The 15,484-nt window shown below is 40.7% G+C and overlaps 1 protein-coding gene across 6 annotated transcripts in view; it reads right to left on the bottom strand.

Moving 5' to 3' along the window:
* prox1a (prospero homeobox 1a) overlaps window positions 1-15,484 on the bottom strand; it is a 139,486-nt gene that overhangs the window by 58,908 nt on the left and 65,094 nt on the right. The window contains exon 5 of one of the 6 annotated variants that reach the window (XR_015758436.1): window positions 7,944-8,068. The exons of the other annotated variants lie outside the window; for them this stretch is intronic. The gene's annotated coding sequence lies outside the window, so the exon portion shown is untranslated. The remainder of the gene's footprint in view (window positions 1-7,943; window positions 8,069-15,484) is intronic. 6 annotated transcript variants of the gene reach the window in all.

Here is a 15,484-nt window from a genome sequence, read left to right on the forward strand (position 1 = left end):
TAAGTCCTAGATGGACCCTTGAATTGTTAGCAAAATACTAACATTCAAGCCAACTTAAAAGAGCAAAAGCTTCTCAATTGCTAACAACTCAAAGTCAACCTTATGACCTGAGTTCCTCTATTCCCCCACATTTCTTTGCAATTGTCTAAAAAGAACAGACACAGCAGCTTGGTGTTGTACTTTTCCTCTCCTAAATAGAGCACTTCCTAAGATTCAAACATGCTTGCCTGATAAACCCTATGATTTATAAGGCAGAACAGTTGCTTTACACTACCACAGTAACCAATACCTTAAATATAGCACTGAAAAGGTTAAATAACTATGATGATTATTTGCCAACTTTACTTGAGTTCACTATTCAAATAAAGATTCAGAACATTGCATTACATATTCAAATGTTGAAACCGATTTCAGGAAAATGCTTTTCTAAACATGTTTTAATAATAATTAAACACAAAATTTTGTCAGACTGAAAAAAGTACAAGTCTAGGGAAGGATCTCAAAAACATACGTCCAAGGCCAATATCTAATGTTTTTACAAAAAAGGCAAAAGAAACTTATATCTGCAACTAGTCTCACTTTTCACATAGGAATATATTGTACTAGCTTCTAAATTTTGACTCCATCTCTTTCTGATCAACCCCATCTTACCTATCACTAAAACTGAATAACAAAGATGACTAAGTAATAATTACAAACAATCTTTCCTTTAATGTGTGGATATTGAGATACCAGATTTCTAGGATTTATCAACATTTTAAAATCCAGTTTAGAGCTGTGCCAATGGATTTTAGTACTGGAACAATCATAATTGTGAACGCATTAAATTGTCAAAATGTAAGTATTAACCATAAATATGAAACTAAAGTTTGCTACATCATATGTTTGTACAATTCGAAGTGGATCTCATTTCTGATTAATATGGTTGCTAGAACCACAATTACATTTTGAAAATAATTAAAAATCATACAACACCAGGTTGTAGTCCAACAGTTTATTTGGAAGCATTAGCCTTCAGAGCATTGCTCCTTCATCCGGTAACTGGTGGGACAGGATCATAAGAAACCAGCCCCATTAGTTATTCGATGAAGGAGCAGCACTCCGAGAGCTAGTACTGTGCTTGGACTATAACCTGGTGTAAAACACCAATATTCTACTTCACACACACCTTTCAATATAACCAGCTTCCATCCCTCACCACTTCCAAATACAAACATCAGTTATGCAAACATCAATAATCCAAATTTCAGATTATCCAAACAGGAACTCAAGGTCCCATAAAAACGTTATCAGTCAACCGAACTATCAGTTATCTGAACAAAATACTTCCCGCCCACCTCGTTCAGATAATCAAGGTTGTTCTGTACCCAGTAATTCAGCCATGACAAGCATTTCATCCTGGTGTGATTTTAAACTTTGTCCACTCCAGTCCAATACCAGCACTTCTACATTTTGAAAATAGACTGAAGGACAAAGTTGAACAAAGTTTTCTAACATAAGTATGCAGTGAGATTCCCCAGTGATCAAAACAAAGACTAATGATTTTCTTGTTAAATATAAAAATACTTCATTTGGAAGACAGAGTGAATAATTTAGAAGTTTTCAGAAGATATAAAAGTTGACAGTAATAATAAGGAGGATAGTAGAATATAGATAAAGACATTAAATGGGAAGACTGATCGTAAGTGCAATTTAGTGCAGATGATTGAGATATAAGTAATCTGATTTTCAGAGGTACATATTACAAAACTAATAGTGGTAATGGTTTGCTACCACAAAGGAAGTGTAAACGTTTAGGACTGACTCTTTTCCACAAATCGGAGTTAGGTGGTGTTCACCTGATGATGCTCCCCATCGTCTTGTCTGCCACTTAAGATGGGTAGTGGAATGTTAAGCCAATAGATCCTGTAATTGGTTTTTAGTGTCTTCATTTGTGGTTAGCCCATGTTGAGTCACATCTAGGCAGGTAATATACAAATATCATGGTGCCTCCTCATTTGCATGATTATAGAGTTCAGCAAACACAATGGATACTACTGGCTGAATTGAATGTTCATCATGAGCTAAGCTGTGTACGTGACTGACATATGCTGCAATTAAAATGAGGAGCTGCACTTATTATAAGGATAGTTCTGTTGCCTGGGCAGGAATTGGTTGGAAGGAGAAGCACCCCAAATTAAATCAGAGAAGACACGGATCTCCTGACGTTTCCAATATGGTGCTGGGGGCATTATTACAGGATATCAAATGGACATGACAGGAAAATGTTTTCACAGGAGTTCTGAAAGCACTGACAGCAAACCCTGAAAGGGAACAGGAGTAGTTGGCCAGATAATTCAATTCCTGGAGTTGTGCCGGAGAGCCAGATTATACCATAAAGAAGTTTAATGACTTCACATGGGCGATCAAGATCAGTAAATGCCTCTTCAAAGTACAATTCATACGAAACACCTACGAAAGCTTTAACTTCACACACTGCTCACTGCACCACATTTCTTCACTGGCCTATCAAAAATCCCCTGGCAGTCTGGACAAGGCTAACATTCAGATATTCTACTTCACACACACCTTTCAATATAACCAGCTTCCATCCATCTCTCACCACTTCCAAATACAAAAATCAGTTATGCAAACATCAATAATCCAAATTTCAGATTATCCAAACAGGAACTCAAGGTCCCATAAAAACGTTATCAGTCAACCGAACAATCAGTTATCTGAACAAAATACTTCCTGCCCACCTCATTCAGATAATCAAGGTTGTTCTGTACTTCCAGTAATTTAGCCATGACAAGCATTTCATCCAAATAATCCTACACATTCTTCCCCCTCTCTTACAGGGTAAGGAAGTTCAAAAACCAGAGAGTCGAGGAACCAGAGGAGGATGCTTGCATCACCTGAATAGTGCTCTGCATTACTGGGATGGCTGTGGAAGAGCTCAGCATCCAAGAACATTCAAGATGATGATGTGTTCCTGTCTAACTCCTTCCTTTCAGATCCTGTTCCACTTTCACCTGCAATCTGGCATGAAGTGATGGAAGTTGGATATGGTGTCATGACATTATGCCTTCCAACTCATCCCAATTCACAGCCCTACAGCATTTATTATTTGAGATATCAGAGAACTGCACCTAGACACCTACTGTAGATACAGGAGAAAGGGTGAGAGCTGATACAGACTTCTCAGGAAGAAGTACTTGCTTGACAGACCAATTTCAGCCACCAGCTCAATTACATTTTTTTATTCATTTCTGGAACATGGGCATCTGTAGATGCCCTCAAGAAGTGTCCTCTTGTGTAGTCGACATGCTGTAGGTGGACTCCACGCCCTTGGGGGGGGGTTCAGGTGTTTGCAATATCCAATGCCTCCAACGATTTGTTGCCCAATGCTGCTCCCATCATGCCATCCTGCACGAACCATTAAAGCAAGGTTGATCCCCTAGCTTGATGGAATAGTTAAGTGGCAGGTAGGCCAGGCTGAGGTTGAAGATTGTGCTGGAGTGAAATTCTGCTGATGATCGCTCACAGCACCTCATGGATCCATTTAGCATGGTAACAATGCCACAATACAGAATGGATGATATTCTCAATGTGAATGCTGGACTTCATCACCACTAAGGACTATGTGGTGGTCACTCTTACTGATCTGGTCATGGACAGATGCACCTTCAGCCAGCAGACTGGTAAGAATGAGGTCAAGTTTTTTCCTCTTGTTAGTTTCCTCACCACTCATCCAGTCTAGCAGCTGTCCTTTAGGACCCAACCATATTGATCAGTAGACAATGAAATCCTCCCCCACCCCAGAGTACATTTTCTGCTTGTACCACCCTCAGAGTGTTGTTCAACATGGAGACACATTGATTCATCAGCTGAGGGAGGATGGTATGTAGTAATTGCTTCAGTTTAAGCATGGGCAAGGAAATCTGCCAATGAGACTTTGTAGGGTCTGGATTCAATGTTGAGGATGCCCATGGCAACTCCTTCCTGCATACAACTGTGCTGCCACCTTTTTTGGGTCTGTCCTGCTGGTGGGACATGATGCATCCAGGGACGATGGTGGTGGTGTTGAACTGTTCTACTTTAAAGATAATGCCAGGTTGTTGATTAATGTGAGTCAGCTCTCCTAATTTTGGCACTAGCTCCCAGATGTTAGTAAGGAGCACTTTGCAGGGGTGACAGGGCTTTTTCTGCTGTTGTCTTTTCTGATGGTCAATGGCAGATTGTCTGTCTGGTTTCATTTCTTCAAACTGACTTCATAGCAATTGATAAACTGAGTGATTTGTTTGGCCAAGCCAAATGGACTTTTCTGACAAATCAACAATGGTTTCATGGTCATCAGTAGGATAGGATGCCAGATTTATTTTACTGAATTAAAATTTCATCACCTGCTGTGGTGGGATTGGAACACAGATCTCCAGAACATTAGCTGAGTTTCTGGATTAATAGACTAGTGATAATACCACTGGGCCATCACCTCCCTACTGACCCAACTCTCATCTTATAGCATGGCAGAATCAGGGTCAGGATCTGTATAGGGTAACCCATCAGGCATGAGTGAGGCTGGGAAAAATGACACAGCATGCACCAAAAGACTGTGCTACAGATGAATTCTGCTAAATGGGATAGTTGAGGACTTTGAAGAAGTGGCATAAAGGAGAGGATTCAATGACATGTTGTCAGTTTAGAAACTTGGTGTTTGGCAGGCCAGCTAATAATCCTGTCTCTATCAAGGAGCATGGAATGATTGAATTCTAACTTTGCACAAGGCTTCACATGCAGCTTTGACTCCATCCTTTCCAACATAAAAATGGTGGTCAACTACCAAAGGATCTAGCCATGATGGAATGTGTGTAACGGTGACTAATTTCAGTTTCCAGAACAGCACAGGCAAAAAAGCACCCAACATCTCAGTGCTCCAATAAAAAGATAATGAGCTCTAGTTTGCTGCTGTACCACCTCAAAAACATTGCTGTTCTGCTAACTGTGGATCTCAATGCTCAAAAATGTATACACATTCTCCTATAGGCCAGCATGCTGTCCTCCAGCAGATTACCAGAATTGTTGCGTCACCACTGCAGTTGCATGGCAAAATCTTATGCTGTGTGCAGAGATATCCCTAGTCCCCAAACACTCACCTCTGGATCATCTTGGCGGCCCAAAGATCCCAGAAACGGCTGAAGGCATTATAACAGAGGCCAGGATAGCAGGCAGCGATATGGTCACACATCAACTGCATGTTGATGGTATGGTAGCCCTTGTACTTCCAGTAACTCTTCTCATTTACATATGGGGCCAGCAGATGGCTCTCTGCATTATTGATATCTTGCTACCCTGGCAAAACCACATGTCCACTCTTCTTGCTTCCTTCTGGTAGATTGCTCCTCTACCATGCAGAGCTTCTGTCCTTTTCTGTGTAGCACTGAACAGCAAACCAGAAAAAGCTGGCCCATCACCTGCTTCCACCTGCAAAGATCTGCTTCTATACAAGCTCAGCACAAAGGTGTTCTTCATTCTGACAGTTAGATTCTTGCCCTCTGTTATACATTGCTACATTCTACTAGAGGCGGAATAGCTCAATGACTATTTCCTTGTTGAATCATAGGCACCTCTAACATTGCTCCTGGTTTAGTTGAGAATGTTTGTGGGCAAGGTCGTCTCCAGAGAGCCCTCCCCCATCTCCCGCTGTACACAGCTTCCTCTCTGTGCAGCCTGTGTTCCAGGTATTTGCTGTGTTGTAGGCCATACGAAACTGCAACCATAACTCCAGCAGGCTTTCTGCACAGGGCATAAAACTGTTCTGACCTCACTGTCAGGATGTAGCAACACTTCCTTCAGAATCTAACAGATCTGACCAAAACTTCTCTAAGAGTATATCACAGTACTTCCACAAATTTTCTAAAGTAAATAAAAGTCAAAATCACCTAACCAGCAAGGTGGATAACTGGACCTTTAACACTAACTAAAGGATCCTGAACACATGTTCAACAGAAAATGGTTAGGACATGATGTTGACGGTCTTATGTACTACAAACTAGAAGAATGTGTTTCAAATTAAGCTGTTAGCATCATAATCTGCCCAGTGTGAAAGTGTCCAGACCACAGTAGTGCCCTGAACGACATGGCACACTACATGTTCCATGCCAGAAACTGTGTGTCTGTAATTTCCACCAACTCTAAATTCCACAGATCCAACTCACAGGAGAACTCTTCTGCCAAGTTTCATTTATTTCAATTGACAGCTATACAGTAAGATTCTGAAGTGGCTCAACTGTCTGCTAAATATAATAAGTAAACACTGGCTTAAAACAAGTCAACCATTGATAGCTGCATGAGTTGATGCAATCTGGCACACTTCTTTACAGTAACAAAATAATTTATCTTTACTGGATTACCAACATCTTACAATATGTGATTCATCAGTTTACAAAGGTGCAGATAAACAGTTAAGTATGTATAAGAAAAATGCTCATCATAATAGTGCATGTAATATTGCCCACAGCAAAGCCACAATATCCTTCAGCTGGTTTCTCTGCAGTGCATTCACTTCTCACTTATTGGTATACATCCACAATGAAATATGAAGAGAGAGTACATAGAAAACACAAGTAGACTGCAAAGTTGTCTCAAAACTGAACTAGCCATCAGATTACTAATGATTAAGTGGGTTTTTGTTCCTATGCAAGGTGGTGGCATATAATTTCCATGACCTATAGGTTTGAAATATTGCATAAAATCTAAAAATAAAGGCAACAATAGTTATCACCATCAGAAAAACCGTTCAAAAGTATCCTGAGGTTGTCTTTACATTTTGTCTTATGACATAACATTTGTGCACTTTCTTCACAATTAAAGAGAGCATCAAACCTGCTGCTGATTGTATGTTTTTCCTAATTAAAGCTTTTTTGTATTGCCACTTTAAATAAAACTGATGTCCTGGAGCTCAATTATGCTCAGTGCTCAGCTGCCTTAGGCTGGCACAGCCCCTGAAAGTGAATGAGATACACCAACCTAAAACCACTAAATTGCAATTAGAATCTAGCTGGAGTCAATCCGTAGTTTAACCCCTTCACAATAAAAACAGATGGTCAGCTTTGAGCAAACTATTCTGCAGCTAGTGCAAACGGCATTATGGGTTAAGATGCCATTTTCTAGGCATTATAACAGACAGTATGACCCAAAATTCAATCACCCTTACATGTGGGCAGCCAGGAGGGTGGGCAAATGCTGCATACACCTTTGCATGTTGTCCCAGGTAGGATGTTACATTTTTGCTAGAGCCTCATTAAGATAATTTCAGCAGGGCAATCAGAATAGACCATGCTGTTAAGGGTCTCTTGATGTGATGGTACTGTCCTATCTTATCTCAGGAGAAAAGATCTGGCTTAAAGTCCCATTTTCCCCTTAGATATGTCACATATTTTTTGTTCTGATTCTTAATGAGTACAGTAAATAAATAATTGGAGATCCAGAGTTCAAACCTCCCTTACTCTTTGTTAGGAGGGTCTTCAGGCCCTGAAGGTCTGGCTTCAAGTCCCACCTGCCCCAAAAGATGTATGATGACATGTCTGATCAGGTTGATTAAATATAATTAGACCATCCTTTTCATTGGTATTAGACAGGAGGAAGAGATATTGCCGTGGCAAATGATAACACTGGAGGAGTCATCGCACAGAACTGCTCCATTCCCCATCATCTTTTCCCTTCTTACTTCTAAGTCAGACACCACTTTTATGAAAATGCCAGCTGATTTTCCCAGCCTTTCATCTGTCTTTGCTCAGTTTACAGAAGAATAGCTCACCTTTTTCTCTATCCTTCATTTCAGGTGCTCAAAATGTAGAGGTATATGTGTCACTTCTGGACTTGGATTACCAAATACATATCCAACACTGAATCTTGAATGAATCAAAATTTCCCCTAATGATGTACACAAAACAGAAGCTAACCTTTTGTTTCTATGTGTCTCTGTTCAATTCCACCAATATTCCTGAGGTCGAAGGAGTTGAAGTAGAGTGTGAGTTTGATCCCAAATTGGTTCTCTTCTGTTTTGTCACCAGGACATTCCCCACTGCTGGTAAAATTACAATGGGGATAGGTGAGCACTACTGTTACAATTCTATGCTCCCCCTGCCTTTAATTCAACTCCCATGGAGGGACACATAAAATTCTGGCCCAAGTTGTGAGATTGAGCGTCTAGCATATGGAGCAACATGCAACAAATCACTCTCTTGTAAAAAGCTTTAACAAATCATATGGCATTTAGTCTTTCCCCATGGTCAGTAATGCAATAAGTGAATGACACATTTCATTATATTTGGTGTCACTGAGTAGAGAGTAGCTTGACTTGTGCTATTATTTCTTGTTGATTCTATCTCTAAGAAGTTCAAAGCTAAGAAAATCTACATTCATATAAAACCCAAATGCCACAACCAAATTCTGATACATGGTGACCTCATTATTATCCCTATATCAGAAACAAAACAGGCTGCCTCAATTTGCCAATTATGCCAAATGGACATCAATTTTAAATGTAAGCAATCCTGCCAATACTCCAAATGTCCCTTCTTAAACTTTGCTAAATATAAGATAGCAGTCTAACATTTGGAGCAGCAGACCAAGTGTGGTGTATATCAATTACTGAATGGACCACATTTTTTCTTCACCACCCCCCCACCCCCAACCAAGAATCATGATTAATACCATTAAATACCCACTTCAAAACTTCTGCATTTTTTGTATCTATGCGTCATGCAGTTTCCAAGTCCTTCATTCTTTTTAACTCACTAGTTGCCTTTATTTAAAATATTTCTCCCAGCACTTTTAATTTCTCACTTCTGCTTTCTTATTGTTCTCTTTCCTATTGCTTACAGTTGGTTGCAGAGACAGACAATTTGGAAAAAGGAACTGCTGAGGCCACCTATCTAAAGCCTTCACCTCTGGAAAAAAAAAGACTTGTCAGTGAGAAATAATAAATGAGGTAATGGTGCCAATGGTTCTTAGCACCAAGCACTCGCAGGATCTTATTTCTCCACCTCTAGTGGAAGTTTGCCTCAGGAATTCCAGTCTTATAGTCCAGCATTAAAAAAAAGCACTGTTGGAAGTCAGTCATGTATGTTGGCCACTTTATTCCCAGAGCAAGTTGCTGCTGTTTGTCTTGCATCTTGCTTTAATTGCTACTAGATTAACCCTCCCTTCAGGCAGAAGCTGTTCAGGTAGGAATATACTCTGGTTCTACCCCACTTCTTTTTCCAGGGGCTAGTCTCAATGTTGGAGAATATACTGATGTAGGTCTATATATACACTTTATGTAAGTGACACGCTTAGCCACCATTCATGATTCTCACCACCGCCTCTGGACAAGTAGACAGTTGGCACAAAGAAAGATTGGTGAAAGGGAAATTAAACAATTTGGTGGCAGCCACAGCTTGTGCAAGGATTCAAGAATGCTGCCATGAACTGTGGACCCAAGACTTGAATCAACATGATTGCCTGAAAACATTCAAGGCCTATTATGTGAGAATTCTACCCTCTTGCAAAAGCCAGAGAAAAGGCCTCCAGTATTCAAACATCACTGGGGCCGAAATGTAGATGGAAGGATACCAAGTATCTCATACTTTCATAGTTTTTTTATATTATTCACTTTCAAATAGTGATACTAAAGACATGGGGACAGCATTCACATATACAAAGCCTCTTATAAATTGATGGTTCACCATTTCTAACAGGAAAAGGTTGATAAACTGCATAATGTGACATTAACAAATTTTAGAGAGATCATGTTTGAGTGAAGAGGACCAAGCAGCTTCAGGTATCAGGCCTTGGACTCATTTGAATAGGGGTACTAGAAGGTTAGCTTAAAAAAAAAGACTGGATCACAGTTAGCATTGCAGCTACACTTAATTGATGTACTCCGAGAAAAGAATGCAAGCGGAAGCAATGGTGTGGCAGTATCCAGCGATTAGGTTAATGCTCTAGGACCTGAGCTCAAATCCCATAAATAGTGGAATCTAAGTTCCAAAACAAACCTCTGGCATTAAAAGAAACCATTGTCGTATCAACCCATGTTGTCTGGCGTAGACACCAAAGTGGTGTCCTAAAAAAGTCTCAAAGAAGTTGGCATCAACTAGGGCACTACAAGGTTCTCTGCGTTAACATCCAAGGAGTAGTGCCAAATTGCAAAGACTGACATTAGCTTTTAAGGTATGATTCCATAAATATGACAATCCTCTGTCTCACTGACAGGACAGATAAAAGATGCAGCGACATATTTATAGAACATAGAACATAGAACATAGAAGAATACAGCGCAGTACAGGCCCTTGGGCCCTCGATGTTGCGCCGATCCAAGCCCACCTAAACTACACTAACCCACTATCCTCCATATACCTATCCAATGCCCTCTTAAATGCCCATAAAGAGGGAGAGTCCACCACTGTTACTGGCAGGGCATTCCATGAACTAACGACTCGCTGAGTGAAGAACCTACCCCTAACATCAGTCCTATATCTACCCCCCCTTAATTTAAAGCTATGCCCCCTTGTAATAACCGACTCCATACGCGGGAAAAGGTTCATACTGTCTACCCTATCTAACCCCCTAATCATCTTGTACACCTCAATCAAGTCACCCCTAAACCTTCTTTTCTCTAGTGAAAACAGCCCCAAGTGCCTCAGTCTTTCCTCATACGATTTTCCTTCCATACCAGGCAACATCCTGGTAAACCTCCTCTGCACCCGTTCCAATGCCTCCACATCCTTCCTATAGTATGGCGACCAAAACTGCACACAATATTCCAGATGCGGCTGTACCAGAGTCTTATACAACTGCATCATGACCTCAGGACTCCGGAACTCAATTCCTCTACCAATAAAAGCCAGTACGCCATATGCCTTCCTCACCGCACTATTTACCTGGGTGGCAACTTTCAGAGATCTGTGTACATGGACACCAAGATCCCTCTGTTCATCCACACTACCAAGTATCCGACCATTAGCCCAGTACCCCATCTTTTTGTTATTCTTCCCAAAGTGAATCACCTCGCACTTAGCTACATTGAATTCCATCTGCCACCTTTCTGCCCAGCTCTGCAGCTTCTCTATATCCTGCTGTAACCTGCCACATGCTTCCTCACTGTCAACAACTCCTCCGACTTTCGTATCATCCGCAAACTTGCTCACCCAACCTTCTAACCCCTCTTCCAGGTCATTTATAAAAATGACAAACAGCAATGGTCCCAAAACAGATCCTTGCGGAACACCGCTAGTGACGGCACTCCATGAAGAAACTTTGCCATCAACTACTACCCTCTGTCTTCTTCCATCCAGCCAATTCCTAATCCAAACCTCCAACTCACCCTCAATGCCATATCTCCGTATTTTCTGCAGTAGCCTACCATTTGCATACAATGAGGTGATATCTTGGGAGTCCTTAATATTAACTCTGGATGCTATGAGGCCTCATCGCATCAGGTCAAACTTGGACAAGGAAACTTGCTTTTGATACTCATGCACCATCTTTCTTCAGCTAGGATCAGTATGCCACAATGTTGCAGGAAGCACAGAGTGAAGAATGTGTTCCAGGTTGGATGTTTCAGGGTCCCATCACAAAGAGTGGCTCAAAAGCAACAGCTCTACTCACTGAGCTGTTAATTCGGAAGACTAGACTGGTCTGCACTAGGTGGTGAAGGAATCAAAACGAGGGAAAAACCAGACTTTACCTTGCCTTCACAGAAACACCTGCCACAGATGCATCTGTCCAAGACAATATTGATAAGGACTGTGTGCAGTGATTGCTCTTGTGGCTTCACACTAACATCTTCTATTGTGTTGCGTGGCACGACCACTGTGCCAAATGCGATAGACTTCAACCAAATCTAGAAACTTAAGGCATCAACATCATGAAGTCCTGTGGGCCATTAGAAATAGCAGAATTGTATTTCAACACAATCTGCAACCTCACAGCCTGGCCTGGCATATCCCCATTCCACCATTACCATCAATCGAGGGAATCAATCCTGGCTAAACATAAAACTTTTAAAAAATGGAGTACAGGATAGCATGCCAGGAGGAGGACCAGACATGTCTAAAAATGAAAAGTCAACCTGATGAATCTAAAACACAGACGTACTTGTGCGCTAAACAACAGGAATCAACAAATGACTATATTATTGAAGACCTATGCTCTAAACCAGGCTGTTCCAATACAGTTACAAGACTGGCAATCACCGTGCTTCTGGAAAATCACCCAGTTATGTCCTGTCCACAAAAACAAAAGGATTTCTAACCTGACAAATTACTTCCCATCAGTCTACTCTTGATCATGAGAAAAAAAAAGTGATGGAAGGTGTCATCTACACAGCTCTCAAACAGCACTTGCTTAGCAACAACCTGCTCAATGTTTATGTTTAGCCAGGACCACTCAGCTCCTGACCTTATTACAGCCTTGGCTTAAATATGGACAAAAATCTTTTACTACAGTGACTGCCCTTGAAAGCAAGGTTAAATTTGACTGTGTGGGAGCAAGGAGCTCTAGTAAAACAGGAATCAGAGAGAAAACTTCATTTCTTAGAGTTTAGAAGGATGAGAAAGGAATCCCATTGAAACTCTCAGAACACAGAGACCTGGATAGAGTGGACGTGGAGAAGATGCATGTCCACTAGTAGGACAGACTAGAACTCTCGTTTGTACATCCTCAGAAGGAAGGAACAACCTTTTAGAATGGTTTTAAGGAGGAATTTCTTCATCCAAAAGTATGGCAAATCTGCATAACTTGCTGCCACAGAAGGCTGTGGAGACCAAGTCCTTGAGTGTATTTGAGATAGATAGGTTCTTGATTTGCAAAGGGATCAAAAGGGGAGAAGGCAGGACAGGGTTGAGAAACAGATCAGCCACAATCAAGTGGTGGAGTACACCCAATGAGCCAAATGGCCTAAATCAGTTTCTAAATCTTATGGTCTTATACTTTTTTTTAAAAAAGAGTGCAGAAGAATGAAAGGAGATATGACTGATGTAAACAGGATGCAAAATGATCAATAAAGTAGGCACACACAGAGAATGTTTCCTGTTGTGGGGCAATCTAGAAAGTGAGGTCATACTTTTACAATAAGGGATAGCCAATTTAAAACAGAGATGAAGAGAAATTACTTCTCTCAAAAAGGTTGTGAACCTGTGGAATTCACTACCCAAGAGCATGGTGGTTGAGTAAGTTTGAAGGGGAGACAGGCTTATGGAGAGCAGCAGGAAAGTGAAGCTGAGGCCACTCCTGCTCTTGGTTCTGGTATCTTTGTATAAACGCAGTATCTACAAGAGCAATTCACCTTCTGTTTTCACTGAACCAAAGCACATTCGGCATGTGATATCTCATTTCTTGGGTGACTGCAGCTCCAACAACAGTCAAGAAGCTTGACACCATCTAGGATAAAGTAGCCCACTTGACTGCTACTTGAAACATTCACTCTGTCCACCACCCATGTACAGTCACACCACCTACAAGACGCACTGCAGTAATTCACCAAGGCTCCTAAGATAGCAACTTCCAAATACATGACCATTAGCATCTAGAAGCACAAGGACAAAAGGTACATGGGAACATAATCACCTGCAAACTCCTCACTAACCCGAATGACCATTCTGACTTGGACATGGGTCGAAATCCTGCAACTCCCACTCTAAAAGCATATGTATTAACCTGCATGAAACGTGTGGCAGAGGTTCAAGAATGCAGACAGCCACTACGTTAAGGTCCATTTGGGATCAGAGATAAATGCTGGTTCAGCCAGCAATGCCCACATCCACTGAATGAGTAAATTTGAAAAAGACTCTGGGAATGGAGACAGTGGTTCACAGGGTTGGCAGGAAGGATGAATTGTCATTAATTGGGATAACTGACAGCATGAGTGGGCAGGGCGCAGCAGCGATCAATGAAATTGAAAACTGAATGTGGGGAAATCTTCGGCTGGCTGAGGGTAAGTGTGGAACTCCTAGGGCTGGGGAGGACTGGTGACATTGTAATTTGCAATCAAGAATCTCTTACCTCAATATCTAGAGATAAATAACTTAGTTTGATTATTGCAGTTATTTCTGAGTGGGACCTACTATTTTGCTGAGATCCCTCAGGCACAAAACTGTCCTGCAATGGGGCCCTCAAGCAGGGGTTAAGGTTTGGTAAACGATTTCACTTGTTCAGTTTACCCAATAGGGCAGGCAACAGACTTGTGTGCACGCGCGCGTGTGGTTTTTCATTTTGTGAGAGCCTGCTTAACACCTGAAAACAGGGGACTATACAGTCCAATCTCTCGGCTGAGTCATGCCAATAGGAAATGTGTGTGAATATTAAATTTATAAATTAAACTATACTGATATGGAACCAGCTTCAATTTGGATTGTTTCCATTTTCAGAATTCATTAACATCCTTGGAGGATGTGCACAATCTTTTATTACCAGGTCATTACAACTACTGTGGTTTATTCCTGGCAATGGCAACTGAAACCTGTAAATTGCCTTTTGCGTTTCTTTTCCCATTAAAATTCAAAATGGCTCAAACTGATTAATAACAGAGGCATTTCTCAATTTATTAAAAACAGAAAATATTTGATGTACTCAAATTTTTTGACTGCAAACAAAATTACTGTTTCCTAAAGTGTCCAGTGTGTGAAGTAAAGTCATAACTCGTAATGAAGTAGTAACAACCAACCACTGCTCTGGTAATAAGGGGTTTTTCATGCTTCTGAAGCAGCTAATGAGATACTTGATCCCTTTTTAATTCAACAAGTCTGAACCTTTGACTATCTAATACAAAATAATGGTTCACACAAAAACAAACTGTTTCAGCAAGAGTCTGGGCATGGTGTATATAGAGGTGAAACACATTAGGATCAGGATGAAATTTAAGGTGCTTTACTACATATAATATTCAGGAAAATAATAAATACAGAAGCACATCTCTGGCAGAGATAACAAACTCCTCTCTACTGGCTGTGAATTCAGAAAAGATAAACATGTCTAAAGAGCAGTAAAAAGGTAAAGCATGAACATTATGCACTGCAACAGAGAAACATATGTACAAGGGAAGTTTATGTAAAGATACATCCATAGAAAGTATTACCAAAATACAGAAAAAAGCATTAGTGTGGTTATAGCAAATTTTGACTCAAAAGTAACGAAACTCTACATTTCACATACAGTTTCCAGAAGAAATGTACTGCAGGAAGGAACATCCATGAGAACACAATTGCAATTTCAAATCTTACCAATCTTATCTTGACGTGCAAAACTCTCATGTAATAGGGCAGCAATAAATAACAAGTATCAGCTGGATTTGCACATCTGATGTATTCCAATTACATGAGGCAACGGTGGATTCGTTTGACAGAGACTGCAATACCACTCACAATATGGTACATAACAAAGTAGCAATGCTATATACAGAAGGAAAGCGCACTTCGGCACATGCATACATGTGCAAAAGATGTTGAGAATGATGTTCAGG

The sequence above is a fragment of the Chiloscyllium plagiosum genome, unplaced genomic scaffold, assembly GCF_037043375.1.
Source record: "Chiloscyllium plagiosum isolate Xiang-an unplaced genomic scaffold, Cpla_swu_hap1 HiC_scaffold_10, whole genome shotgun sequence".
NCBI lineage: Eukaryota > Metazoa > Chordata > Chondrichthyes > Orectolobiformes > Hemiscylliidae > Chiloscyllium > Chiloscyllium plagiosum.